The sequence below is a fragment of the Notamacropus eugenii genome, chromosome 1 (assembly GCF_028372415.1).
Source record: "Notamacropus eugenii isolate mMacEug1 chromosome 1, mMacEug1.pri_v2, whole genome shotgun sequence".
NCBI classification, from domain to species: Eukaryota; Metazoa; Chordata; class Mammalia; order Diprotodontia; family Macropodidae; genus Notamacropus; species Notamacropus eugenii.
In genome coordinates, this window is record NC_092872.1 from 68,697,084 (window position 1) to 68,724,211 (window position 27,128).

Here is a 27,128-nt window from a genome sequence, read left to right on the forward strand (position 1 = left end):
TCGCCATTTTTCCGGAATTCCCTCAAAACCTCTGATTTCATTGGGGTTGAGAGTTCTTAATGAGACATTGCTTCCACCAAAGGAGATCAATACTTTCTCTGAAATTTACTCCTAGAAGGTTACCTGGGACATTTGCTGAGAGGGTCCCATTCTTGAATGCGTCAGAGGCAAGACTTAAACCAAGGTCTTCCTGACTCCAAGATAAGCTCTCTAGTCATTAGGGCCTAAAGACGAGGCCACAGTGGAAAAAATTCAACTCTGAATAAAATAGCTTCCTCTGGGAATCACCTGATATTTCCTTATCTGTGTAGGAAAGGTCTGGTGTAATGAAAAACTGAGAGCTGATTTTTTAGCCAAGGAGATGTGAGTTCAAGTTCAGCTTCCAACTAAAATTAGTTGTGTGACCGTGGAAAGCAGAGTCCCTAAGCAACCTTCTAAGACTATAAATCAGAAGTGTTACAGATTTGCAGTGGTGGTGAATTTCCATATGGAAGCTGTTTAAATCACAGGGCTAGGAGTCTCCACAAGGAGACAGAGATAGAGAGAGAGAGAGAGAGAGAGAGAGAGAGAGAGAGAGAGAGAGAGAGAGAGAGAGAGAGAGAGAGAGAGAGAGATGAAGAGGGAGAGAGAGAGACACAGAGAGAGACAGAGAGAAGAGGGAGACAGAGACAGAGACACAGAGACAGAGGGAAAGAGATGGAGGGAGAGAGAGAGGAGAAAAAGAAATAGAGAGAGACAGAGGGGGAGAGAGAGAGAGAGAATGTGAGAGACAACCTATACCTCATTTGTGAAAATATAAATTCCTTAGTACAGGGACTATTTAATGGTTTTTGTCTTTGTGGCCCTAGCATAATGCCTTGACTTACTGTAGAACCTAATAAATGTTTATTGAATTAAACTGAATTTAAATGGACTGAATTGAAATAACCTAAACTGAAAGTGTATCTGCTAACAGCTTAATATCTGTATACTTCATATACAACTTCCTTTTTTTTTTCTCTTCCGGATGACATTTTCAGCATCTCCCTAAATCCTAGTGTTTTAGAGGTTGGATATTTTCTTCCTTTGCTTTATCTAGTTTTCCTTTCATTTCCTCCCAACTGTCTAAGGAAATTAACCCAGGAGTCAGGACACCTGAATTCTAGCCTGTCTCTATCTCTCCCTCAGAGACTGGAAACATAAATGCCCATGTCCACCTTTCTTGCATTTATAGAATTATAAAATAGGAAAGGGTAAAAGATTTCAACCCTATGGGTTTCCCAAAAGAAATGGGCCCAGATTTAAACTCTCCTAGGCCCCTTGCCTTATGTTAGTGACTGCTTAACTCCCTCTCATTTCTCTGCTATAACTCATATATCACTTTACTTCCCTCTATATTTCTTTATCATCTATTATTTTGTATGATAGTTTTAAGAATATACAGATATTTCAACCATATTGCACTAATAGGCTATAAGCTCCATAAAAATAGGCCTTAGTGTAGGTTTAAGATATTAAAAGAGGAATCTAGGTTGGCATAGTGCTTTGGGCTTGAAGTCAGGAAGATTCATCTTCCTGAGCTCAAATCTAGCCTCAGACACTAGCTATGTGGCCTTGGACAAGTCACTTATCCCTCTTTTCCTCAGTTTCCTCCTCCGTATAATGAACTTGTGAAGGAAATGGCAAACCATTCGAGTATCTCTGCCAAGAAAACCCCAGTGGGGTCATGAAGAGTCAAACAGGACTGAAATGATTTGACTACAAGATATCAAAACTGCAATAAAGTTTTTAGGACATCGTGTATATTTTCTAGTCATAGGACCATATATATTTTTAGAGCTGGAAGGACCATTAGAAGTCATGTGGTCTATTTTCCTAATTTCACAGATGAGGAAACTCAGGTCTAGAGAGGTAAAGGTCAAGTATGAACCCACATATTTCAATTCCTGATTCAGAACACAAGAAAGGGAAGAGAAGAAAGAGGTTTGAAAAATTGAAATCAAGACAACAAGCATTTATTAAGTGCTTGTTAGAGGTAGCCAGGTAGCACAATGGATGGCCTCAGACACTAACTAGCTCTGTGACCTTGGGCAAGTCACTTAACCTCTGTTTGCCTCAGTTTCCTCATCTACAAAATGAGCCAGAGAAGGAAATGGGAAACCACTCCAGTATCTGCCAAGAAAACTCCAAATGCTGTCACAAAGAGTTGAATATGACTGAAATGAATGAACGACAAAGCCTTGCTGGACTGTTTTGAGAATCCAATGATATATTTATAAAGTGTTTGGCACAGTGCCTAGCACATAGTCGCCACTTAATAAATTCTTCTTCCTTTATCCCCTACTATGAGCCAGGCACTGTCTTAAGCATTGTAAATGTATGGCAAAGCAGCCCCCAACTGAAAAGTGGTTGAGATTGTGCAAGTGGGAGGGAGAGGGTCAACACTTTTCAATCTACAGCAGCATATTACTTACTCTGAAATCCGACTCCTGACAACTTCCACCCTACAGAAAGAGCCATACTGTCTGAAGTAGGGGAAGGAAGTGTGACAAAGCTCTGCTGGAAATCCAAACTCTTGGTTCCTTAAACTCTTTGAATCTTTTTAACTCTAATTTAGCATATAGTTATTAACGTATTTGATGACTTGATTCCTCAAGGCAACAGTTAAAATCTATAAACTAGAAGGAAGCTGCAAGGTGTTGGAGGAAGAAGGGAAACGCTGCTGGAGGTGGGTCCAGTAATAATTAGAGATGAGGCGGTTGACAGATTGACAAAGAGAGAAGTGACAGAAACTTCCAAGCAGATGCTATTTCTAACGCAGTTCAACAGTGAATGTTCACAGTGATGGTGCTGAGCCATCAGATGAGGTTAAATTAAGTTCATTTGCAATGGTTAAAGGTGGCAAAATATCATGTGCAATGATTTTTCATTCATTCAACAAACCCTGAATGCTAGATTTGAAGTGTTAGACACTGGAAGAGATAAAGAAATTAAAAAAAAAAGCTGTTGTCTCTTTTTTCTCAAAGGGTTTACAATCTGATGTACATAGGGTGATGGGTACAAAAAATCTCCAACCTTATTATTTAAATTATAGATACAGGAAAAAATTTTCAGGCTTCAGAACACTTGGTATAGAAACTGTGCTCACTAAAGAGATTGCAGAACCAATCTATGGTTATAGCCCTCACTCTCATTAGTGAGTCCCTGGGTGTTGATTAAAAGCAGAGAAGTTGAGTGACTTGGCCAAGATCTCATAGCAAGTAAGTATCAGAGATGGGATTTGAACTAGTTTTCTTGACCTCCAAACCTAGCTTTATGCCACCCTACACCTACAGACTATAGAAATTGTACCATAAAAAATATTTAAAATAGAAATAATATTGACTCTTCCAAGGGAAGGATAAGTTTGCTGGAAAATTCATTCACCTGGCATAACACCTTCCCTAAGGAGAGAAGTTAGGTGTTATTGATTGCTTAAAAGAATATCAACCAATGAAACTAGCCAGGATTTCAACAACTGTATTTGGAGCCAAACTTCAATGAAATCTCAACAGTCTGTGCCAGTGAGTTATAGTAACAGCTCATTAATAATTCTGCATATTATGTTCAAGTGAGTATTTAGCCTTAGAGACTGGAATAAATCTTTGATATTGCAAATCATCAATTACACAGTGGACTATAACAGTTTAGGACCTCAGGTATAATTGCATTCATAGACAGGTGATTACAGACAGGACAGGAGTGAAAAAAACACCCTATAAACTCCAGTATTTTATATACTTTTCCAGGAATAAAATGCTCTCTTTCCCTTTGGTCTATGGTTAATACCTTTTTTCTGTCTACCCTTCTGAAAGGTATGTATGAGAAGGCAACCTCTAGAATGTGGATTTTCTTCCTGACACATTTATCATTAAAAATAAAGCTTTCCAGCCCCCCCTCCCCCAGTATGGCCATTTCTAAAGTCAATGACACAAATCTATACCCTGAGTGATGTGGAGAAGGGGAATGATGAGTCCTTATGACAGACGGACATTTAGTGATAGGGTATATTGTCATATAACATGACCCAAGTTTATATTGTAGGATGGAATAGTGCTGAGCAAAGCGTTTGATTACGGAGATCAGTTTTCCAGTTTTGCCAATGTAACTAGCTAGTTCTAAGATTTTGGACAAGTGAAGCTAACTCGTCTCTCCTACATATTCCTATTCTCTGTTAACACTTGCCACCACTATAATGACCGCTCATCACTCGTAGCCTAGTGTAATAATGTCTTTATTGGTCTCACTCCTTCCATTCTCTCCTTCCTCATCATTCAGGGATTGCCAATCTTCCCAAACCACTGATCTGACCATGTCATTGCCCTGCTTAAAAATCTTTAATCGTTTTCCAGTTATCTCCAAGACAAAGTACATAATCATCAGCTTGGCATTTGCGACCCTATTAGTCTTTCATTATCAGACTTTTTGGTATTAATCCCTTCACATATCCTGCTTTTGAGTCAGATTGGACTATTGGCCTTCTGCCTCTGACTTCAGCCTCTTACTTCACTTTTGCATAGGAAACATCCCCAACTTCTCCCCCTCCCCCAACCCCTTCTCCAAAGGAGCAAAAGAGGCATTTTATCATATTTCTTTTTTTGAGTCTAAGTCTATTCTTTGTCATTTTGAAAAATTCATTTTTGATTGCTTTGAGGTACTTATTCTTTCTATTTACATTGTTGCAGTCATCGTGTGTGTGTGTGTGTGTGTGTGTGTATGTGTGTGTATTTTTTCCCTTGGATCTGCTCTGCATTGGTTTATATAAGTCTTCTTACACATTATGTTGATGTAATGCATTCCCTCTGGGCTCATTTCTCAGCACCATTGTTCTTTGATGCTTCTGTGACGGACTAGCTGCAATATCTATTCTGGAATCCTGAGCTGTGAGGTCACCATGAATCAGGCACCCAGGTCTGGAAACTCCATTGCCCTCAATGAGAACTAAAAAGAACAAGTAAATGAGTCCAAACAACAAACCTGATTATCTAGGCCACAGAACCTAAAAGGGAGAGGGGGAAAGTAGTCTGTTTGAAATATTAAAGTTTGCAAAATGCTTTATATTAAGAAATAATAATAACTAGCACTTATATGATACTTAAGACTTTGTCAAGCACTTACAATTATTTTTAATTTTTTTCAGAGAAGGTGCTATTATTATCCTCATTTGATAGATGAAGGAACTGAGGTAAAAAGAGGTTAAATGACTTGCCCGGGATCATATGGCTAGTATGTGTATGAAAACTCAGATTTTCCTGATTCCAAGTCCAAGTCTATCTATGGCACCAGCTAACTACTCTTATCTTCTTTGACTTTATATACAGAGAGGCAAAGGGAACAAATTTTATTGTGTCTACTATGTACCAGGCACTTTTTGCTAAGTTCTAGGTGCAATTATATATGCAATTATATATGATTCCCATTCCCATTCTCATCTCTAGATGAGGAAACTGAGGGCAACAGAGATTAAGAGACTTGCCCAGGGGCACCTAGCTAGTAAGTATCTGAGGTTGGATTGATCTCAGGTCTTCCAGATTCTAGGCGTAGTGCTCTAGCCACTGTGCCGCCTAGCTGTCTTCGAAATAGCCTTGTGTAGTGTATACTATAGGTTTCATTATCTTCATTTTAAAATGAGAAAATGAGCCTCAGAAAGGTTGAGAGTTCTGTCTGTGATGATGCAACTAGTGACCAGATACGGAAGGACAATCCAATCTTTTCTTGACATCGTTTCCAGTGCTCTTTCTTCTACCCTTGTGCTGGGTCTCTATTATTATTTGAGTTTATAGTTAGATGCCTGAGGCCCTTCAGCTACTCCTTCTGCAGAATGAATCAAATTTAACTTTGCCTTGCATGGCTAGTCAACCAAGACATTTGGCTCCTTATTCTTAGGGAGGGAGAGTACCCTTTATTGCAATGCTTCATTAAAGTTTTGTAATTTCTTTTCCAACTTTGGAGCGTTTCATTACAGTGAATTATTTGCTGCTCTCCACAAAGTGATTTGGAGTCTGAGATGATTATAGAATCATGGCGCAGGAAAGAGCCTCAGGAGGTCATCTTAACCCAGCCCCCTTTCTCAAAGCAAGGCTGAACCTGAACTAACTAAGACAGATTCAACTGCTCTGTTTTAAAGCTCTCCAGAGGGAAAGGTTACACCAACTCCCTTAGTAGCTTCTGTCAGTGCTTAAAGATCCTTTATTACCAGGCAGAGCCAGCCTGGTAGAATTTGAGGGGCCAGAGCAGATCACTTCCCTCCCTCTCTAATTACATATAAGTAAAATAAAACAAATCTAGCATATTGCCTAGAGGCCCCAGGCCTGGTGACTCTCATCACTTTCTGGCCCATATTTAGACATTGTAGTTTGCCTTGGAGTCTGAATTTGTGGGAGGGGAAGTAAACTACTCATTCTCATATTCCTTGGCTCATCACTCCCCCCTTAACCTCCTGGATAAAGTTACTAATTATAATTATAATGGTGCTCGAAGTCTGTGGGATTTCCCAGAAAGGGGGGACATTTTTAAGGATACCCAATGAACAATCATGAATCAGGTTGGGAAGTTTCTTTCCCTTAAAGAACAGTGGCATAATTAGAATAGAATTTGGTAGATTACTTATAACTCTTATCAAAGTCTGATGGAAGGATGCTAGAAATGCCTCATAAGGGTATAGCAGAGTTTGGCGTTGCTGATAATTAGTCATTTCACATTTTCCCAATCTCACAGATAACCTTGATCTTCCTTTCCCATTGGTAGTCAATTTGATGAAGATACTGGGGGAGGGCAGTTAATACCACTGCCAATGCCTCCAAGGTAGGAGATACTGCCACTCACTAAAACTACAGACCTCCAAGACCTACAAAATATCACATGGTTAACACTAAGGAAGGAAATACACAAGAGGCAAAGACAGCCAGGCACCCTGGTCTAACCATATATCTCCCACAGGGCTCTGTCCTGAACTCTACTCTGTTTTCCCTCTACTATTTCAGTGGGTGATCTCATCAGGTCCCAGTGTTTAATTTCAGTCTCTATGCTGATGATTCTAAAATATACTTATCTTGTCTTAACCTTTCTGCTAACTTCTAATTTCAAGTCTCCAATTGCCTTTCAGATATCTCTACCAGGATGTCTAGTAATCATCTTAAACTCAGCATGTCCAAAACTGAATGTCTTTCCTCCCAAACCTCCCCCTCCAAACTTCTCTGTTATTGTTAAAGGTGCTACCATCTTCCCAATCCTCCAAGTTTGCAACCTAGGAGTCATCCTCAACTCCTCATTATCTCTCATCTGCTCATAACCATTCTATTACCAAGTTCTATCAATTTTTCTCTTGAAATATCCCTCCAACATATCCCCTTCTCTACTTTGATACTGCCATCACCTGGTGCAGGCCCACTTAGACTATTGCAATACCCTGCTTTTAAAACCTGCCTATTTCAAGTCTCTAACTGCTCAGGTCTCTCTCCGCTCCAATCTGTCCTGAATTCAGGCCCCTAACTGATTTTCCTAAAAGGCAAGTCCATCCATATCACTTCCCTGCTAAATAAACTTCAATGACTCCCTATGACCTCTAGGATCAAATACAAAATCCTTTGGTGTTCAAAGCCCTTCATCAACTCCTCCTTCTCTCTACCTTTACAATCTTTTTAACACCTTACATTATCCCATGTACTTGTCAATACAGTGACACTGACCTCCTTGCTGTTCCACGATAAGACACTAAATCTTTTGGTTCCAAACATTTTCTCTGGCCAGCTTGGCAGACTGACTAAATCAGGTTGAGGGTAAATGACAGATCTCATACCCATAAGTGAATTAGATGGATGTCTACCCCAAGCATGTGAAGACTTTCTCAGCATAGTGGGTAGATGAGAACTATGTGTTCCAATGATCATGAAAGCACCTGGAATAGGCACTGTGGAGTGCTTAGAGTTTGATCAGATATCAAAGACACAAAGACTATCTACTGCATCCCTGGTCATTGCCAGTCATCTTGACTTTTATTTTTGCACTGGACTTTGATGACCTTGGAAGAAATAGTAAAGCTGATGACTTTGCACAGTGATGTCATTGGTCCTCTTGGAAAACAAAGGAAAAAGAACCACAATACTCTCCCTCTTCATCTCTGCCTCCTGACTTTCCTGCTTCCCAGATTTCCTTGACTTCTTTCAAGTCCCAGCTAAAATTTCATCTCCTATAGGAAGCCTTTCCCAACCTCTCAATCCTAGGGCCTTCCCTCTTTTAATTATTTCCTGTTTATCCTGTATGTAATTTTGTTTGTACATATTTATTGGATTGTGGATTGTCAGTTCTTTGAGGACAGGGATTGTCTCCTATCTCTTTTTGTATCCCCAGAACTTAGTGCCTGGGATACAGTAGGGTGTTAATAAGTGCTGACTGACTGATTAGTAAAGACCCCATTCCACATGAAGAGTGGTGGTCACCCTTCTCCAGCCCTCACTAAGATCACTTCTTATATCCAAAAGGGACTGCTAACTGGACCCCACCTCTTCTAGCAAGGGGGTTACCCTACATGATCAGCCCTTCAGAAAATCAGTGCAACCAATCGGAGTGATCTGCTTTGTGATTGACCAGTATAGAATGGAGGCTACATGTGCTCCATAGGATAGAAAGGGCCCCATTATAACAATAATTATGACCTTCAAAAGAATGTCATGGACCTGAAATTCCAATGCTGAAGATTCATTCCTCTGTTTCTCAAGGACTTTTTGCCACAAGCATCTCCTGTTAAAAGAAAAACATCCCTGGGAGAGTTACAATGTAAAATTTTATCAGTTAGTGCCTAGTAAAGTCCTCTGGAGAATGAGATGCTACGTAGATGACTGACAATTAGGGAAAAGGGTGACAAATAGAAGAAAAAAATTAGCACGAAGTAAAGGTGAATGTTAGACAGAATGATAATTCATAGAGCTCTAGAGTTAGAAAGGATCTTAGAGGAGATAATCTCATCCAAATACCTTATTCCCTTATTTTGCACATAAGGAAAACTGAAGCTCGGAGAAATTAAATAACTCGTTTAGGGTCAGGACAGCTAAGTAGTCATAAAACTGGGACTTAAACTCCAGTCCTCGACTTTCTACCCAGTGGTTTTATTCTCTCGTCTCCAGAGTTGTGCTAGAACCAACTCAAACTGACTCAGAAGAGCCAATTGTTAAATTTTCAGCATGATCGTTTATGCCTAGGGAAATCGCACTTCAAATCAGAGCTCAATTTATTGTTTTGTTGATTTCTGGACTTAAGAAAAAGAGAAAATGTTAATATTACAGATCAAATTTAAAAGATATCAGTCATGCTCTCCCCTTCCCCACCCCCCAGAGCCAGTGGTTACACATTTACCAACACATCCCTGCCCATACTGCATGATTGCTATAATTTATAGGATGCAGAGATGAAAAGACAGAAATCAAATTTCAGATCATGCATTGCCAATTGACTTCAGCCAATGTAGCTTTGGCTTCACATCCGAAAAGTGAGCTCTCCAAGAATGGTTGTACTTTTTCAGACCCCCACAACAGACCATAGATCTCAACTGTTTGAACATTTTGCTCAAAAAAAAATTAAGATCTGTTCCCTTTAATTATGATCTCCTAATGGGGTCATTTATGATAATGGTGACCAAATGGAGTTTGAATGATCAACAGTGGTATTTCACAAGTGCAAGTCCCTTACTGATTGCCAAAGGTGGCATAGAATAATTAAAAAAAATAAATGAGAATGGCTGCCCTAACATCAGACAGCTCTGACTGTGGAGTCTAATCCACCCCTCCCTTCATTTTATAATTGATGAAACTTATGGCCAGAGAAATTAAGTGACTTTCCCTGTAAGGTCACACACATAGTAGATTGCAGAGTTGAGATGAAAGTCTGAAGTCCTTGATTCCAAAAATATTTTACTTTCCTGTTTGTTTGCTTTTTTTGGGTAAGATATTAAACCTTTCATTTTCTGATTTCTTTAGATAGGATATATCAACCTTGACATTTTGATATAGGACTGCATTTATAAAATGCTTGGTAACATTAGTTCTCAGATCAATAGTTTAGGTCAGTGTGGTAGCTGATGATTAAGCTTCTTCTGAATTATGTGTATAAAGGATAGGGCAGAGAATATGTTGATTATCTCTGTTTTTAGATCAAAAGGGTGTTGGATGTGAATTATGGTAGGGAAAAAAAGGAGAGGAAAAAATCAACTTTTTCTATTTCCTTTATATACCCTCTGAAATGAACCTACTTGCAAATGCAACCACAATTGCTTCTGTTTGACATATAGAGAGAGGCCCAATTAAACATGCTTTAAAACTGTGTAACTTGGTCAGTCTTCAGATGCTCCAAAGTAGGCAAACTTGGCACATTTGCTCTACAGCACTAACACAAAATCATACTTCCTAGCTCAATTTCATTTTTTCCTTATTATTTGAATCAAAATTATTGCAGTACCTCTCTGGGATTCCTTCTCCAAAAGCAAGAACAACATTTTGACATTTAGATTCTTATTTTAGAACTCCTAGGGGGCAATTGCTTCAAGGTTGGAGGTACTTTGTGAAGTCCACATATGTAAAAGTGGCTCATAAGCCCCATCAGTTTATTTATCTTTAAGTTAGTTTGACACAAACCACCATATATTATGATTAGGGTCAAAACAGGTGCATGATTTAGACATAAAAGGTGATACTATAAGCAAATGAGAAGAGCAAGGAATAGTCTACCTGTCAGATCTATGGGAAGGAGAAGAATTCAAGATCAAACAAGAGACAGAGAGCAATTCAAAATGTAAAATAGATAATTGTATTTATATTATATTAGAAAGCTTTTGTACAAACAAAACTAATGCAACCAAGATTAGCAAGAAAGCAAAAAGCTGGGAAACAATCCTTATAGCAGATTTCCCTGATAAAGACCACTTTTCTCAAACATATAGGTACTTGAGTTAAATTTATAAGAATACAAGTCATTCCCCAATTGATAAATGGTCAAAGGATATGAACAGGCAGTTTTCAGATGAAGAAATCGAAGCTATCTATATGAAGAAGTGCTTTAAATCACTCTTTATGAGAGAAATGCAAATTAAAAGAACTTTGAGATACCACCTCATACTTATTAAATTGGCTAATATGACAAAAAAAAAAGATAAATGTTGAAGATGTGGGAAAATTGGGACACAGATGCACTGTTGGCAGAGTTGTGAACCGATCTAGCCATTCTGGAGTGTGATTTGGAACTGTGGCCAAAGGGTAACCAAAGTGAGCATATCCTTTGATGTAGGAATACACTACTAGATCTGTATCCCAAAGAGATCATAAAAAAGAGAAAAGTACTCACATGTGCAAAAATATTTATAGTAGCCCTTTTTATAGTGGCAAAGAATTAGAAATTGAGGGGATGTCCATCAACTGGGGAATGGTTGAACAAGCTGTAGTACATGAATATAGTGGAATACTATTGTGCAATAAGAAATGATAAAAAACCTGGAAAGATTTGTGCAAACTGATGCAAAGTGAAATGAGCAGAACCAGGAAAACTTGTACATAGTATTAGCAATATTGAAGTAGACACTTGTTATAATGCTGAAAGACAGGCCTATAGAGCCAAAGAAAGGATCATAGAGAGTGAGAGTTGAACGGTAACTTACAGGTCATCTGCTTCAATTCTTCCTTCTACAGATGAGGAAACTGAGGAGTGAAGAGTGGTAAGACTTATTCATGGTCATACAGGGCACTATACATAAAAGCTAGGATTTAAATCCAGGAGCCTGACCCCAAAACAGCAGGGACACTCTCCACTATAATATGCTGCTTTGCATCCCTGGCCTATAGCAATGGGTTCTGGAGAGCCTAGTGTGTGCTTATATGATCACTTTTGCTAATAGAAGATGATCCTATAGGTTAATAATAGAAGTAGCATATTCATCAAAAAATGGCATGTGTCACAGACTGAAAGTCAGGTCTGGTAACAAAAAATAGACATGGCCATCTAATAAGTAAGCAGTCCTAAATGATCATTTTGAAACAGGGATTAACACCATTTAACACCATTCCTCATGGAGTTAAAACAGGGGAAGACATTTAAAAGACTGAAATCATTAATGATGAGGACAAGGAAGACAATGGAAACATGTATTTTTAATTTTTGATTTTGTATCCATTTTGATTTTGGAGTCATCTAACAGTTCCCAATCCATTTATGTGCTAAATAAATTATTGTTAAATTGAATTAATCATTGCAGCAATAGAAATATAGTAAAAAAAAAAATCTTTGTCTCAAAGACCAAGGGAAATTTCCCTTGATATAATGGGGGAAAGTATGTAATATCCACTGAGTTCATAGGAAAGAATGCTTTAAGAGAAATAAGAGGGAAAAGAAAAATGTGTACCTGGAATAATACAATCTTCTAATATTCTGCAGAAGAGCAGAAGACTTCACTTGTATTCCAGGGCTTATAAATATAGCAGGTTAGCTCAAGAGTGGCATTAAAGTAGTAAAATCTTTGTCTAAGAATAAAGTCCTGACACGAAGTCATTTCATCAGAATTTTAGCAGAACTAAAGCATCAATCTCTGTTGGGGTGCATATGTGCAGCAGATAGTTATTGGTAGTAATAATAGTATTTCAATTTTAATTAGCTACTAATAATTATTAATGCTAATAATTAGTACTAATAACAACAGCTTGCATTTATATAACACTTTAAGGTTTGCAAAGTGTTTTACACACATTATCTTCTTCTGTATGGAGAGCTAACCTAGAGTGATCACAGCTAAGGTGGTGGGAAATTAACCACTAAGCTAAAAAGTATCTATTAGAAATTAGAATATGTGGCATATCCTCTAACATCTGAGAGACTTGACCACACAAAGTGTTGGAATAGAAAGAATGTTAAGTTTGGAGTCAGAGGATCTGAGTTTGAATCCCAGCACTGTTGCAACCTATGTGACCTTAGACAAGTCATTTACCCTCTAGGAATCTCAAAGAAACTGTCAGAGAAGGGGGTTGGGCCAGATGACTATTAAGGTCTCTTCTAGTTCTAAATCCTCTGATGCTCATTGAATGTTTCTTAACTTAAATTTCCTTCCCTGTAAAATGAGCATGATAATATTTCCATTACCTGCCTCAACAGCAGGTATATAAAGATTAAATTACATATGTAAAAGTTCTTAGGAGCCATAAAAAGCTATAAGAATGTGAGAGTTAAAAATAGTAGCTACAGTGCTAGAAAGTCTGCCCTTTATCTTATATTAAAATACTTAAACGCATCTGGGATCTTATCAGTATGGGTTTTCCCTTAAATATTCAAGTTTGCAACCTATCCATAGGTATTCATCCTGTGGGATTCTGGTCCACGGTCTCATCTAGGTTTATTGTGGAAAAGTGTCACAATGTGCTGGAGGCTTTTCGCAAGTTTTCTTGATGTTTAAGGGTATTAATGGAGCATGCATTGCAAGCTACCTGTTGGCTGACCTTCACTTATGTCATATGACCATATATTTTAATAATATATTTATTTGATGATATGCTTTATGCCATTTCCTTTTGTATTTCTTTATATGCAATGTGTTGTAGACTAGTCACACCCCCAATATAGCTCTGCTATGCTCTTTGGGTAATACTCAACTTCACTTTTTCAGACACTACAGAGTATAGTGAAAAGACTCATTTTAATTCCTCATATAAGGAAGGTCAGTTCCAATAATGATCAATAAAGCTGATTTATTTATTTTTAAATAGTATTTTTCCCATTACACATAAAGACAATTTTGAAAATTCATTTAAAAATAGAGTTCCAATTTTTCTTCTTTCCCTCCCTCCCCTCTCCCCCAAAATTAAGAATTTTAAATAAGTTATATATGTGCAATCATGTAAAACATATTTCCATATTAGTCATGTTATGGAAGAAGGAGACCAAAAGTAAAACAAAAACATGAAAAAGATAGTGAAAATGTTATACTTCAATCTGCATTCAGACTCCCTCAGTTCTTTCTCTGGATCTGGATAGCATTGTCCAGCTGAGTCCTTTATAATTTTCTTGAATCACTGTACTGCTGAGAAGAGATAAATTATCCCTAGTTGATTATTGCACAATGTTTCTCTTACTGTATAGAATATTCCAGTTCTGCTCACTTTATTTTGCATCAGCGTCTCTAAGTCTTTCCAGATTTTTCTGACATCCACCTGCTCATCATTTCTCATAGCACAATAGTATTCCATTACATTCATATATTACAACTTGTTCAGTCATTCACCAATTGATGGACATCCCTTCAATTTCCAATTTTTTTGCCACCACAAAAAAATATTCCTTTAAGTATTTTTTGTGCATGTAGGTCCTTAATAAAGTTCATTTAGAATCCTAGATCTAAAACTGGAAAGGATTTCAAAGGTCATCTAGTTCAAACTTCTCACCATATATACAGGAAACAAGGGGTTAGAGTGCCCAAGGTCACAAACTAGTAAATGGCAGTTAGGATTAGAACTCAGGTCCTCTAACTCCAAAGCCAGTACTCCTTTAAACAATACCTCACTGTTTAATTAAAAAAAAAAATTTCCAAAATCTACAATGGCTATAACAATAATTAATTAAGGTCACATTTCATATAATTTTCCCGTTTACTTGTAAGTATGTGGTATATTAAAATGAGTGAAAAATGAATTAATATGCACACACTTTCAAAAATGAACACTTTTTAAACAGAAAGGACTGTGATTTATTAAAGTTCAGTTTAGACATAGTGAACAACAAGTGAAAGACAGAGTCGAAGGTGGAAACATATTAGACTTGAAGTATTGGTGTCCCACTGCAGAATATCTTCCTTCCTTGGGGCAAGCTGATTCTTCACAATTTTGCAACATTCATTTTTTAAAAACTGTTACTTTGTGGTCATTGTTTTCTTTTACATTATTGTAGTCATTGTGTTCCTTGTTTTCGTTGCTGCTTTCTTCACTTTTAATCAGTTCACGAAAGTCTTCCATGCTTCTCTATAGTCATCATATTTGTCGATTCTTACAGCACAACAACCTTAATGTACCTCAATATTTTTAGTCAATTGCTTCAATTGATGACTATGTGAAAGATGAGGGCACTACCATTACTGGTTTAAAAGTCTAAGCATCATTTTGGTATATAATGTATTACAATTATGCCTAATAAATCAGGTGCTGCCCCATTGCACACTGGGTCACTCTTTTGTATGGGACTGAGCCCATGAACTAGTAGACACTGTTGTATATGTTTTTTTTCTATCAATTGAGAGTTGGTTTATCTATCTCCATAGTTTCATTTCATTCATTATATTTGTATCCCCATCATCTAGCCTAGTGCTAACACATAGTGGGTATTAAAACATCTACATGTTGATTGATTATTAATTGAGAGGTTGGTGAGAACTAAGTTAGTGAGAGTTTGTTTTCATTAGTGATCTTCCCTATCAGACTATTTGAGGGTAGACACCGTATTTCATTTTGTCTTCATATTCCCACTATCAGGCCCAATGCCTTGCGTGTAGGAGAGCCTTAATAAATGCTTCTTAGATTGGATTAGATCTAATAGAATATTAGTAGGATCTAAATTAGCAAAGGAATATAGTCATAGAACCATAGATTTATAGCTGGAAGGAATCTTAGAAATCACCTAATGTAGTCTTCTTAGTTTCAGGATGGGGAAAGTAAGGCCTATGGAAGGTAAATGACTTACACAGGGTCATAAAGTAGTGAAAGACTTGGAATTGAAACCCAGGTTGTTTGACTCCAAATCCAGGACTCTTCAATTCATCTCAAATTAGTCGAAAGGAGGTTCCCAAGCAATGAGCAATGTGTGGACCATAATCTTTGGGGGACTGAGAAGTTACAATACAAAGCCACAAAAACCTAAACGTTATGTAGCATTTTGAAAGAGAATGTATATAAGTACACATGGAAAGCTACCTAAAAAGTCAAAAGGGGAAGTTAAAAATTGAAGAGGAAAAGTAGAATATTCTCTCAAAATTGAAATATTTTTAAGTCCAAAGTTAAGAAAGCCAAAAATTTCAGAAGTATATGAGAAATAATAGACACTTCAAAAGTTAACAGAAAAGAACAGAATGAGTATAAAATAATAGGCTTTAGATGTTAATTGAAGTAGACAATGGTAATGCTATCAAGTACTGAAGGAGGTATTAGTCAAAGTAAAATGTGAAGTTTGGCTTTCTGAGGGAACCTAGAAGATTACTAAAGTCCTGAAGGGTATGATAGGAGAAAAAAAATGTTTGGCAGTCACTCATTATCCTGGCCTCTATGACATGAATCAGTATGATTTTTAAAAAATAATTTATTTAAAAGTTACTTTGATACTTTTTATGCCCTTTTCCTGAATATTCCAATTTTAAACGTTTGGTATCCTTCTAATTCTCAAACATCTTTGTAAAACAAAGCCTCACCTTTTTAACACCAATATTAATCTAATCTATGAAGCAAGCAAGCATTAGCGATATTCTAAGGTTGGGGGCCATAGGATACCATAGTCTCCAAAGAATCGAAGATTTAAATCACCCAAAGTATAATGGATAGGTATGTGGTAGATATGACCAGGCTGCAATATTTTATATGTGAGAAATTGGAAAGGAGAATATTAGTAAAGGATGACATCAGAGAATTGTGTGACTTGGAAAAGAACAAGAGGGTTGAGGGGAGAGAGGGAGGGAGGAAGGAAAGAAGGAAGAAAGGAGCAAAGGAAGGAAGAAAAAATAAAGTAAGAAGGAGAAGGAAGGAAGAAGGAAAGAAAATCAGCCACATAGTGAGAGCAGGAGCAAACTGACAAATGTTCCATATTCTCTACTGAAATTCACTGGATGAGAATTACAATCAATCAATTAATTAGCAAGAATTTATTGTGCCATTTATGTGTCAGACACTGTGCTAGGTGCTAGAGATACAAATAGAAAAAATGGAAACATTCTTGCCCTCATGGAGCTTATATTCTATTACGGAATACAGCATACATTTATAAAAATATATGTGAAATAAAGACAAATATATACAAAATAAAGACAAAGGAATCTGAGGAGTAAAAGGGGTCCTGACATGCCCCTGGGACACCTTGAGGGAGATTCACAGAAGATTGACAAGAGTCACATCAGAGCAGGCATGGGTGGGTGACAATTTGAATCATTAAAGAGGATACCTATATCAAAGAGATCAAAGAATCATTGGTGGATAAAAATTCAGCATCGAATATTTAATAGCCTTGCAAAATATTAAAATTATTCACGTTTTATACATCATATAAACTTATTTATTTGCAGCCATAGTGTCAACATTACCTGTTTATCTGCCCCATTAGGTTGGGAGACAAGCATCCCCAAAGTCACAAGAGGCTGAGTCACGTGAGGTTTTACAATTCAAATCCAACATTTTGACTTGCACCTACAAGTGAATAGGATGGGAGTGTGAAAGCTAACCATCTGTGTTATGTCTTTTAGGAGCAACAGACTGCAGAGGCATCTTAGTTTAGTTGGATACGTCTGCGTTCTTACTTTTAGAATAAAGTCAGAACAGTTTGTGGGAAATCTTGCTAATACATTATACCCTACAGAAGGGAATTCAATCTGAGGCTGGTCAGTGGTACAGTGGAAAGCATGCTAGCCATGGAGTCAGGAGGCAACAAGGGTCAAATCTTGCCTTTGATGCTTAGTATCTTGGTGACTCTGAATAAGTTACTTAACTTCCCTCAGTTTTCATTTCTTCATCTGTAAAATGACAGGTCTGGACTAGATAGCATCTGAGATCTCCAGTCAGCTTTTGGTCTATGAAGTTAGGAACGTTCAATGAAGTCTAAGGGCTATTTGTTACTAAAGTAAGATCACAGATTGAGAGCTGAAGGGGACCTTTGAGGTCCACTATTGAGATCCAACCCATTCATTTTACAGATGGGGACACTGAAGTTGAAGGAGGGCAAGGGCCACCTAAGGTCAAATGGGAGACCCAAGGTCACAAGGTCATTCAGGTATGAGAGAATCAATTTTCAAACCCTGGTCCTTTGACTCTAAATCAAGTTCTTCCCACTTAATTACATCACAGAAAACCTGCTCGTGAGGCCATTTTTCTTATAAGTAGATCCACTCCCTGTTATTGATCTAAGGGGAGTATTGTAGTGGTCCTGAAGTATATTCAAAATTCTTGGTATTGGTTGATTCCATTGGGAAAGTCTGAAAAATGGCCCATGTGACTTTATCTAAATTTTAAAACTTCTACTTATTGATGTTAGAATTATCCTTGGAGCCTGCCTGGTGAGTTACTTAGAGTAGCTCATAGGATCATTGATGTAGAAGCTGGAAGGGGCTTCAGAGGCCATTTTGTTCACCACCTTCATTTTACAGATGAGGAAAGTGAGGCTCAGTTTCTCCATCAACTTCTTGCTCTGCCTTAGGAGGGACCTGTATAGAGGTAAACTGCTGTTACCCCAGATGTTTTTGCTCCCAATTAAAAGCAGACGTCCCCCTCCCCTCTCTCTGTGATCTTTTTCTTCTTGGCATGAGTCAACAAACTTCATTTTAGGCTCTGTGAAGGAAGCTATTCTTTCTTTTGCTCTTGGCAGAGGTAGGAATATTTTTAGAAAACAACCTACCTCTTTTCAGAGGGGCATCATTATCAGTCTCACAATGAAAATAATATGTGCCCCAGAGAACTCAGCTACTCTGTTAGCTGCTCCAGGCTCTGACTGGGAGCCACAGAAGCTTCACAGCTCAGGATTAGCACTGGCTACAGATGCAATTCTGGATGACACATACCTTTCCCTTCCTCCTTAGGTCTAAGTTCCAGGGGAGCAGGCAGGGGTTGGAATTTTGCTGTTAAAAATAAAATCACATTCACTTTAGGCTATCATAAATCTTGAGTGCAGCAAATGGGCAGAGTACCACAAATTTACCCAAGATCAACTCTGTTCTTGTGACAGAAATGCAGGGCAGTTCATGTGCACTGGGGATTGCGGATGGATGAAGTCACCTTGCATCCTTCAGGTAGGGGGAACTCCATCCCACAGGTTGTACTTAGATGCCCTGATTGTGACCACTGTCCATGACTGTAGGGAAATAAGTAAATGCCCCTGGTCAATTTCTAAATTCCTCATCCTTTTACTCGAAACATGGGGCTCTAAGAGTGTATTTTCTGGCATTCCAAGGCTGGGAGAACATTTTCTCAAGGAACTACATAATTCCTAAATTAAGCTTGCCTCTTTTTATATCGTGGCAAAGTGCAATTGCAGTTTAAAGGGAATATTTATGTACATTAGTTAAGAACATCATTGGAACTTCGTCCTCACACATCAACACTTAATTAGCGTAAGCGTAAGTGACATAATTGCTACAAGGCATGCATTTACCAGTAATGTGAGGTAATTTCATGCACCATGCACATTTTAAATATCTACTTTATATTTTGTCAGGATGAATTTTTTTTAAATCAATGCAAGATATTTACATGTATCCACAGACTGTTTTATCCTCTACTGTGCACAAATGCAGAATCATGCTTGTGTTAATTAGGGCTACTTAGGTAATTAGCTCTTTGGAGCCTCATCTTGCTCATCTGTACAAAGGGAATCATCATAGCACCTACCTTGGAGGATATTTAGGAGGATCAGAGGCTCATAGACTCACATTTAGAGCTAGAAAGTTCCTTAGAGATCATCTAATCCAGCTCCCACACTTGACCAGGAAGTAAATTGTAGGCAGCCAGGTGGCTCAATGGATAGAGCACGAACCCTAGAGTCAGGAAGACTTGAATTCAAATCTGACCTGAGACACTTACTAGCTGTGTGACTCTGGGCAAGTAACATAAGCATTCGCTGTCTCAGATTCCTTATCTGTAAAATGGGCATATTCATTCAGAGGGTTGCTTTGAAGTTCAAATGAGAAAACGTAAAATGTTTTGCAACATTAAATGTTGGCTATTATCAATTAATAATTTATGTTATCGAACATATATTATTAAATAAGTCCCCTACTCATCTAGTTTATCTAATGTAAATTTCCAGGGCATTCTTTAAAATTCAGGCTTTATTTAATAGAATATACCTTTAAGTGAATCTCTAGGTAAAACAATGTCTTATTTGAGTTTATTTCCTGGACAATTTAGCTTTTTTTTTAACTAGGTAAATGAAGGAGTTCTGTGAAATGAGAAGTTTTTGAAGCTTTGTCAGCATCCTCCCAAATGGAAAATACATCTCAGACACTATGAAATATAATATAATTTATAACTCCATACCTAGTAGTTAAAGGATTGAGAGAAAATGTGGTATGTAATAGAATGAGAATTGCACTTGGAGTTCAAAAACTTCACTTCTAATCTTAGTTTTGTCACTTTCTACCTGTATTTCTTTAGATAAGTCACACATCCTTTCTGGGCCTCAGTTTCCTTATCTGCATAGGAGTTTATGAGGTCTCTTGGGAAGCTAGAGTTTCAGGCCTGGAATCAGGAAGACTCATCTTCATGAGTTCAAATCTGTCATCAGATACTTACTAGCTGTGTGACCCTGGGGAAGTCATTTAACCCTGTTTGCCTCAGTTTCCTCATCTATAAAATGAACTAGAGAAGGAAATGGCAAACTACTCTAGTATTTCTGCCAAGAACACTTCAAATGGGGTCACAAAGAGTCAGACAAGACTGAAAAAAAAGGAACAATAATAATTAGATTTCTAATTTCTAAAGATATTAAGTATCTCTTACAGTGATTAAGTCCAGTTCTGTGGAATATTGACTTAGTGGCCATAAGGCTGCACTATCACCAATTTGTAATTAGAAGGGACCTTAAAGGCCATCAATTCAACCACTTAATTTTATTGCTGATGAAATCCAGAGTCAGTAAATTTAGTTTCCTCCCCATCTCCACATCTTTCCCATGGGAACCTTTGATTCTGAAGCTGGAATCACTCTGGGTTCTGAAATGTGACTTAACCTACCTTATACAATGCTGGCTCTACCTAAACCAGAGGTACAGAACCTGGGGCCTCAAGGCCCTCTAAGTTCTCACAGAAGTTTGGATTCAGTCAAAGGGCCTCACTTGAGGACCTAGAGGGCCACATCTGGCCTCGAGGCCTCAGGTTCCACACCACGGAACCATTATCCTTACCTCTTCCTCACAAGAACCTTTGAATCCCGGACTCTGAAAAGTGAACTTTTGTTTAATCTTGCCTTGAGTTCCAGGAGGTGAGGTTTCACCCTGTCTTGCCCACTTCTCAACTAATTCCATACCATACCACCACATGCCACTTCCTCCCCTCTCCCTATTCTTCTTTATCTGTTATCTTGTTCCTTGAGGGCAGGGGCTATTTTATTGTTGTTGAGTTGTTTTTTCAATCATGTCTAACTCCTTGGGACATCATTTGGGGTTTTCTTGACAAAAATACTGGAATGGTTGGCTATTTCCTTCTCTAGCTAGTATTATAGCTGAGAAAACCGAAGCAAGCAAGATTAAGTGACTTGCTCAGAATCACACAGCTAGTTAAGTGCCTGAGGACAGATAGAAATTCAGGAAGATAGTCTGCCCAGTATTCTATCCATTATACCACCTAGCTGCCCCAGGGGCTATCTTGCTTACTTGTATTTTTATCTCTACGGCTTAGCACACTGCCTGGAATCTAGTAAATATTTCATATATGTTCTCTCTCTCTCTCTCTCTCTCTCTCTCTCTCTCTTTCTCCCTCTCTCTCTCCCTCTCTCCATCCCTCCCTCCCTTTCTCCCTCTCCCTTCCTTCCTTCCTTCCTTCCTTCCTTCCTTCCTTCCTTCCTTCCTTCCTTCCTTCCTTCCTTCCTTCCTTCCTTTCTTATTTTCTCTCTCATTGTCTCTCCATCTCTCCCTCCTTCCCTATTACCAGCTCTGCCAGTTTCTAGCTGGGTAACTTGGACAATTATATCTTCTTTGAGACTCAGTATGAAAGTGTTTTCTAACTAAAAAACAACCTGTAAATTTAAGTTATTAGTAATGACTCTATTTTCCCAAAATTCCATTCCTATGTCTTATTTCTGAGGTAGATGGCCCAATGCTCTTGAAAGCTAGGTTCATAGAGCAGAAACTCTTGCCGGGTCTATTAAGTGAAAAGATTTTCAATATAGGTCTAGTATTAAATTTTACCTCTTTCATCTGAGGACCAACCTAGCTAAGTCTGGAAAAGCTAATCAATGAGCAGGGGGATTGGCCATCAGTTCATAAACACATATGGAAACAGGAATTCATTAAACTCGCTTAAGGCAATGGAAGATTTGTGTTCAGCACCAGAGAAGAGATTACCTTTTTTCAGTTGTGTGCAACTCTTCATGGCCTCATTTTGGATTTTCTTGCAAAGATACTGGAGTATCTGAAGTTTTCCATCTCCACCTCATTTTACAGGTGGGGAAATTGAGGCAAACAGGGTTAAATGACTTGCCCAGGATCACACAGCTAGTGAGTATCTAAGGCTGAATTTAAACTCAATTCTTTTTGACCCAAGGTTCAGCACTTTATCCACTGTGCCACTTAGCTTCTTGAAGGGATTACCTACATGGATGGAATCACAGGTCCTTGAGATAAGGAAGCTAGTATTATTGACTTGCCTGATCTCTGCATACAATCCAATTATAGTCAGTTTCCTGGTTTAGAACACTTTGAGCATCACCACATCCAAGGCAGACATGTTTCCTCCTTTACTATTTTAAGCTGGTTTTCTAGGTTGTTGCTATTGGCAGTTTCACAAGTGTTGCTCATATAAGAGACTACACAGGAAATGGCATTCGAAAATGCCAAACACACCATTCGGAAATGTAATTGGCATAAAAAGTCCATCATAAAGTCAACCCAGTGCTACCACAATTAGGAACACAGGGCCATTGATTTTTGGAGTCAGAAGGCAGCAGCTTTTGCTGGTAAATCTGAAAAGTCTTTGATTGCTCTCACCCTCTAAAGTTGTCTAAAGTTAGCCTGTACAAGCAAAGCTAGCCCAGGATTTAGGGCCAATTTTTTTCTGTACTGGCTCTTCATTGTAAATTGTTCAGTCAGTTCTGTTTTGTCCAACTCTTTGTTGACATCATTTTGGGGTTTTCTTGGTAAAGATAGTGGAGTGGTTTGCCATTTCTTTCTCTAGTTCATTTTATAGATGAGGAAACTGAGGCAAACATGGCTAAGTGACTTGCCCAGGGTCACATAGTGTGTAAGTGTCTGAGGTCAGATTTGAACTCATGGAGATGAGTTTTTCTGATTCTAAGTTTAGTGCTCTATCTACTGTGCCACCTAGGAGCTCAATTGGCTCCTCACACCCACTGACTGTAGCCAAGAGGGAAAACAAAAGAAACGTGTAACTCTTGGAAGTCTGGCGACCTGCTTTACCTTTCTTGAGTCTTTGTGCTCATGTATGTTGTGCATCTGTGAAGACTAACCTAGTTGCTACCAATATTTATAGCACCCCCTTAGAAGGAGTTTCATGTGGTGGGCTATAATGCAAACTGCTAGATGTCTTGAGGTGGTAGCATTCAAAAAAAGCTTTGGCAGTGATAATGTTGTGTGATAAGGCCAGCTACAGCTGCATTCTTGAAAAGGTACTTTCTAACCTCTTGGTATGCTAGCTCTAGAGGTTGTGGAACTTGAAAACAGTTTGCTTGAGCCACATGAATGGAAGCTGTCAGAATTCCAAGACAGAGTTCTGATAGTCAATTCAGTGAGGAAAAAAAGATATATGACTGTATATCCCAAAATGAATGACTGAAAAAGCATTATTAAGTGCTCTGTGTGCTCATTGGGCAGCTAGGTGGCATAATGGATAGAGAACTGAGCCTGAAGATCCATCTTCCTGAGTTCAAATCTGGCTTTACACCCTTACTAGCTGTGTGACTCTGGGCAAGTTAATCCTGTTTGCCTCAATTTCCTTATCTGTAAAATAAGCTGAAAAAGGAAATGGCAAATCACTCTGGTATCAGTGCCAAGAAAACCCCAGATGGAATCAGACATGACTGAAACAACTGAATACTAACTAATGTGCTCATCATTCTGTATAAAATGTTTTTTATATAAAAGATATGAAGTTATTGAGAGGAATAGACATCTACTCAGGCAAAGCAGATGCTAGCAATAATGATGGTATAATACTTATAAATGGCATCTATATATGGTTTTTAAGTTTATTAAGCAAACCACAGCAAAGTTCCAGTACAACAAATCCAAAGACAACTTTCTGACTTTGGTTCTGTAGCATTTTCACAATTAATAATAATAATAGTTAGCATTTATGTAGTACCTACTATGTGTCAAGCACTCTGCTGAACACTTCACAAATACTTCATTTAAACTTTACAATGACCCTGGGAGATAGGTGCTAGCATTTTCCTCATTTTACAGGTGAAGAAACTGAGGCAAACAGAAGTTAAGTGACTTGCCCAAGGTGACACAGCCACTAAGTGTCTGAGGCTGGATTTGAACTCATGTCTTCCTGACTCCAGGTCCTGTAATCTATCCATTGTGCCACCTAGCTGCCCATGAATGAATTAATTCATGGATACGTGGAATGACCTCTTAGGTTCAATTCAATTTAAGATACTATGATTCTAGGATCTGTTGTATTCTTTGCAATATTGTTTATGTGGAAAAATGCATTCCTCTTTACTGTTTCCATCCTTAAAAATAGGGTATTTTCCTATGAGCTCAGATCTTCTTCCTTGATAGGATAATGTGCTGCTGCCATCCACCTGCATATTAGGATAATTCTGATTTGAGGCTACTCAAATGACAAGTGTAGCTATTTTAGAGCTGCCTTGGGTCATAAAATATTTTGAAATTATTTTGCCATTGAAGCCTCCTCACAGCAGATGTGCATGAAGATTCCGTTTTTCAGAACATGAGGTGCTTTCCCCCCTTTACTCTGTAAAGGACTTGAGTGATAAATGGTGCTGTTATCAGTCAGCTTCTCTGACTGCTGGAAAGCCCTGCTGTCAGTCCCCCTAAGCCAGGGCCTCTGGAAGCAGCACTCATCAATTCCGAGGAAATTTTGCAACAAATATACCTGGAAGGAGCCAAAGATAGAAAGAAAGAAGATCAGTGCCTGTCAAAATCCTATCTATTCTTCAAAATCAGACTGGAGATGGGGAAAGTAGAGGAGGAGAAACTAGAAGAAGGAAGGAAGGCAGGAGGGAGGGAGGGAAAGAGAAAAGGAGAGAGAGAGAAAAAAAGAGAGTCTGACAGAAATAAAAGAAAGGAAGAAAGGCAAGAAAGAAGGAAGAAAGGAAGGAATGGAGAGGGAGAGAGTCTGATAGAAAGAAAAGACGGGAGGGAGAGAAATAAGTAAATAGATAAAGAGAAAAAGAAAGTAAAGAGGGAAGAAAGGGAGGGAGTATGATAGAGAGAAAGAAAAGGAGGAAATTAGAAAACTGCTCTAGCTTCATCCACATTATCATCTTGCTTTATGTTATCGCTACCTACTCCATGAGTCTCAGATACTTTTAATGGGGGTCGTGGTGGTGGTGGTTTAATTTCTGAAGCCCTAAATAGTAGGGTTTTGGTTTTTGTATGATAGCAAATGCTTATGAACAGCTTCAAAAGAAGAACACATTGTGTTATAGCAATAAAAAAGAAAGGAAAAGAAGGAAAGGAAGAAAGGGAGGAGAGAAAGTCTGGTTGATAAAAAGTAAAAAAAAAGAAAAAGAATGAAGGAAAGAAAGGAGGAAGAAAAGAAGAAAAAGAGTGAGGGGAGAGAATCTGATAGAAAAAGAAAAGAAGGAAAGAAAGGAAGGGAGGAAGACAGGCAGGGAGGGAGAAACAAAAATAAGGGAAAGAAAATGAAAGGAAGAGGAAAGGAAGAAATAATTCTATTTTAGTGGCATCACTTGGGAGAAGATTATAGAAAAGAGGTCCAGACCCATTATTTTGCCAACTCATCCATAATCGATATATCTTAGAGAATTTCCTGGGTCCTTAAGAGTTTAATTGACTTGTCCATGATCATATAGGTAGGATGTATCAGTGATAGGACTTCAACCCAAGTCTTTCTGACTCCAAGGCTGAATTTCTAAACATTTATATACTGCCTCTCAGTGTTAGCAATAAACAGTTTTTAAAAGCTAAGAAAAAATAGTAAATATAGAAAGAAATTATCTTTGCTACATTATACAAAAAATGAAAAAAACAAAAAAAGGTTCTAAGACTGAAATATTATTGACACATGAAAAGTAGCACATAAGTCTTAGTTTCTAAAAATGCCAAACTCTGTTCAGAAGAGACTATACTCACTTTTCATTGTCAGGACAAAATGGAATGAGATAAGGTTTGGGGAGGTTGGGGAGAGAGAGCATTAGATCACATTAATTTTTAAAATAAAGAAGTGGGATGATGTTTTCTGTTTGTCTTCATCCAATTCAACAGACATTTATTAACATGTCCCACCTCAAGGCAGATGAGGATTCTCAGTCTTCTATTCTGTGCCTTCCAGTGTAAGAGGTCAAAGACTGACAAGGAATCGCAAGAAGATGACAATGAAGCATGCTTCCTATCTCCCAATGAGAGGTGGACTTAAGCTATAGGGTGAAACAAGCATTTTGGAAATGACCAATTTGGCAATGGTTTTGCTTGACAGTGCATATTTATTACAAGGGTTTTGTTTTTCTTTTTTTCAGGAATGAGGAAGGATAAATGCATGTTCGAAGCAAAAAATATGATTTTGAAAGAGTACAAGAAAAAGAATCAAAAATGAGAAAAAGAACGGATTTCATTCTAACAGTGAAATTCATAAAGAAGGATTCACAAAACAAAACAAATACTTTTAAAGTTCCTAACCCATGGAATAATTACTATATTATGAAGAAAAGTGAATCAAACATTTAGATTGATGTAGTTTTTCCAAGAAATTATGAAGGGAGACAAGAGGAGGGGAGAAGGGGGGAGGGAAATGGAGTGGTAGAAAAGATAGAGACAAAGAGAGATACAGAAGCAGAGAAAGAGACAGGCAGAAGCAAGTAGAGACAGAAAGACCCAGAGAGAAGCGCATAGTCTGAGTCAAGTAATGCATTAGGTTCTATGGCTACACTGAAGAGGTAAGGCAAAGACTTTGCCCTCAGAGAGAATCCAGTCTAATAGAGAGTAAGACATTAGTATAAATAACCATATTCCAAAGTGAAATG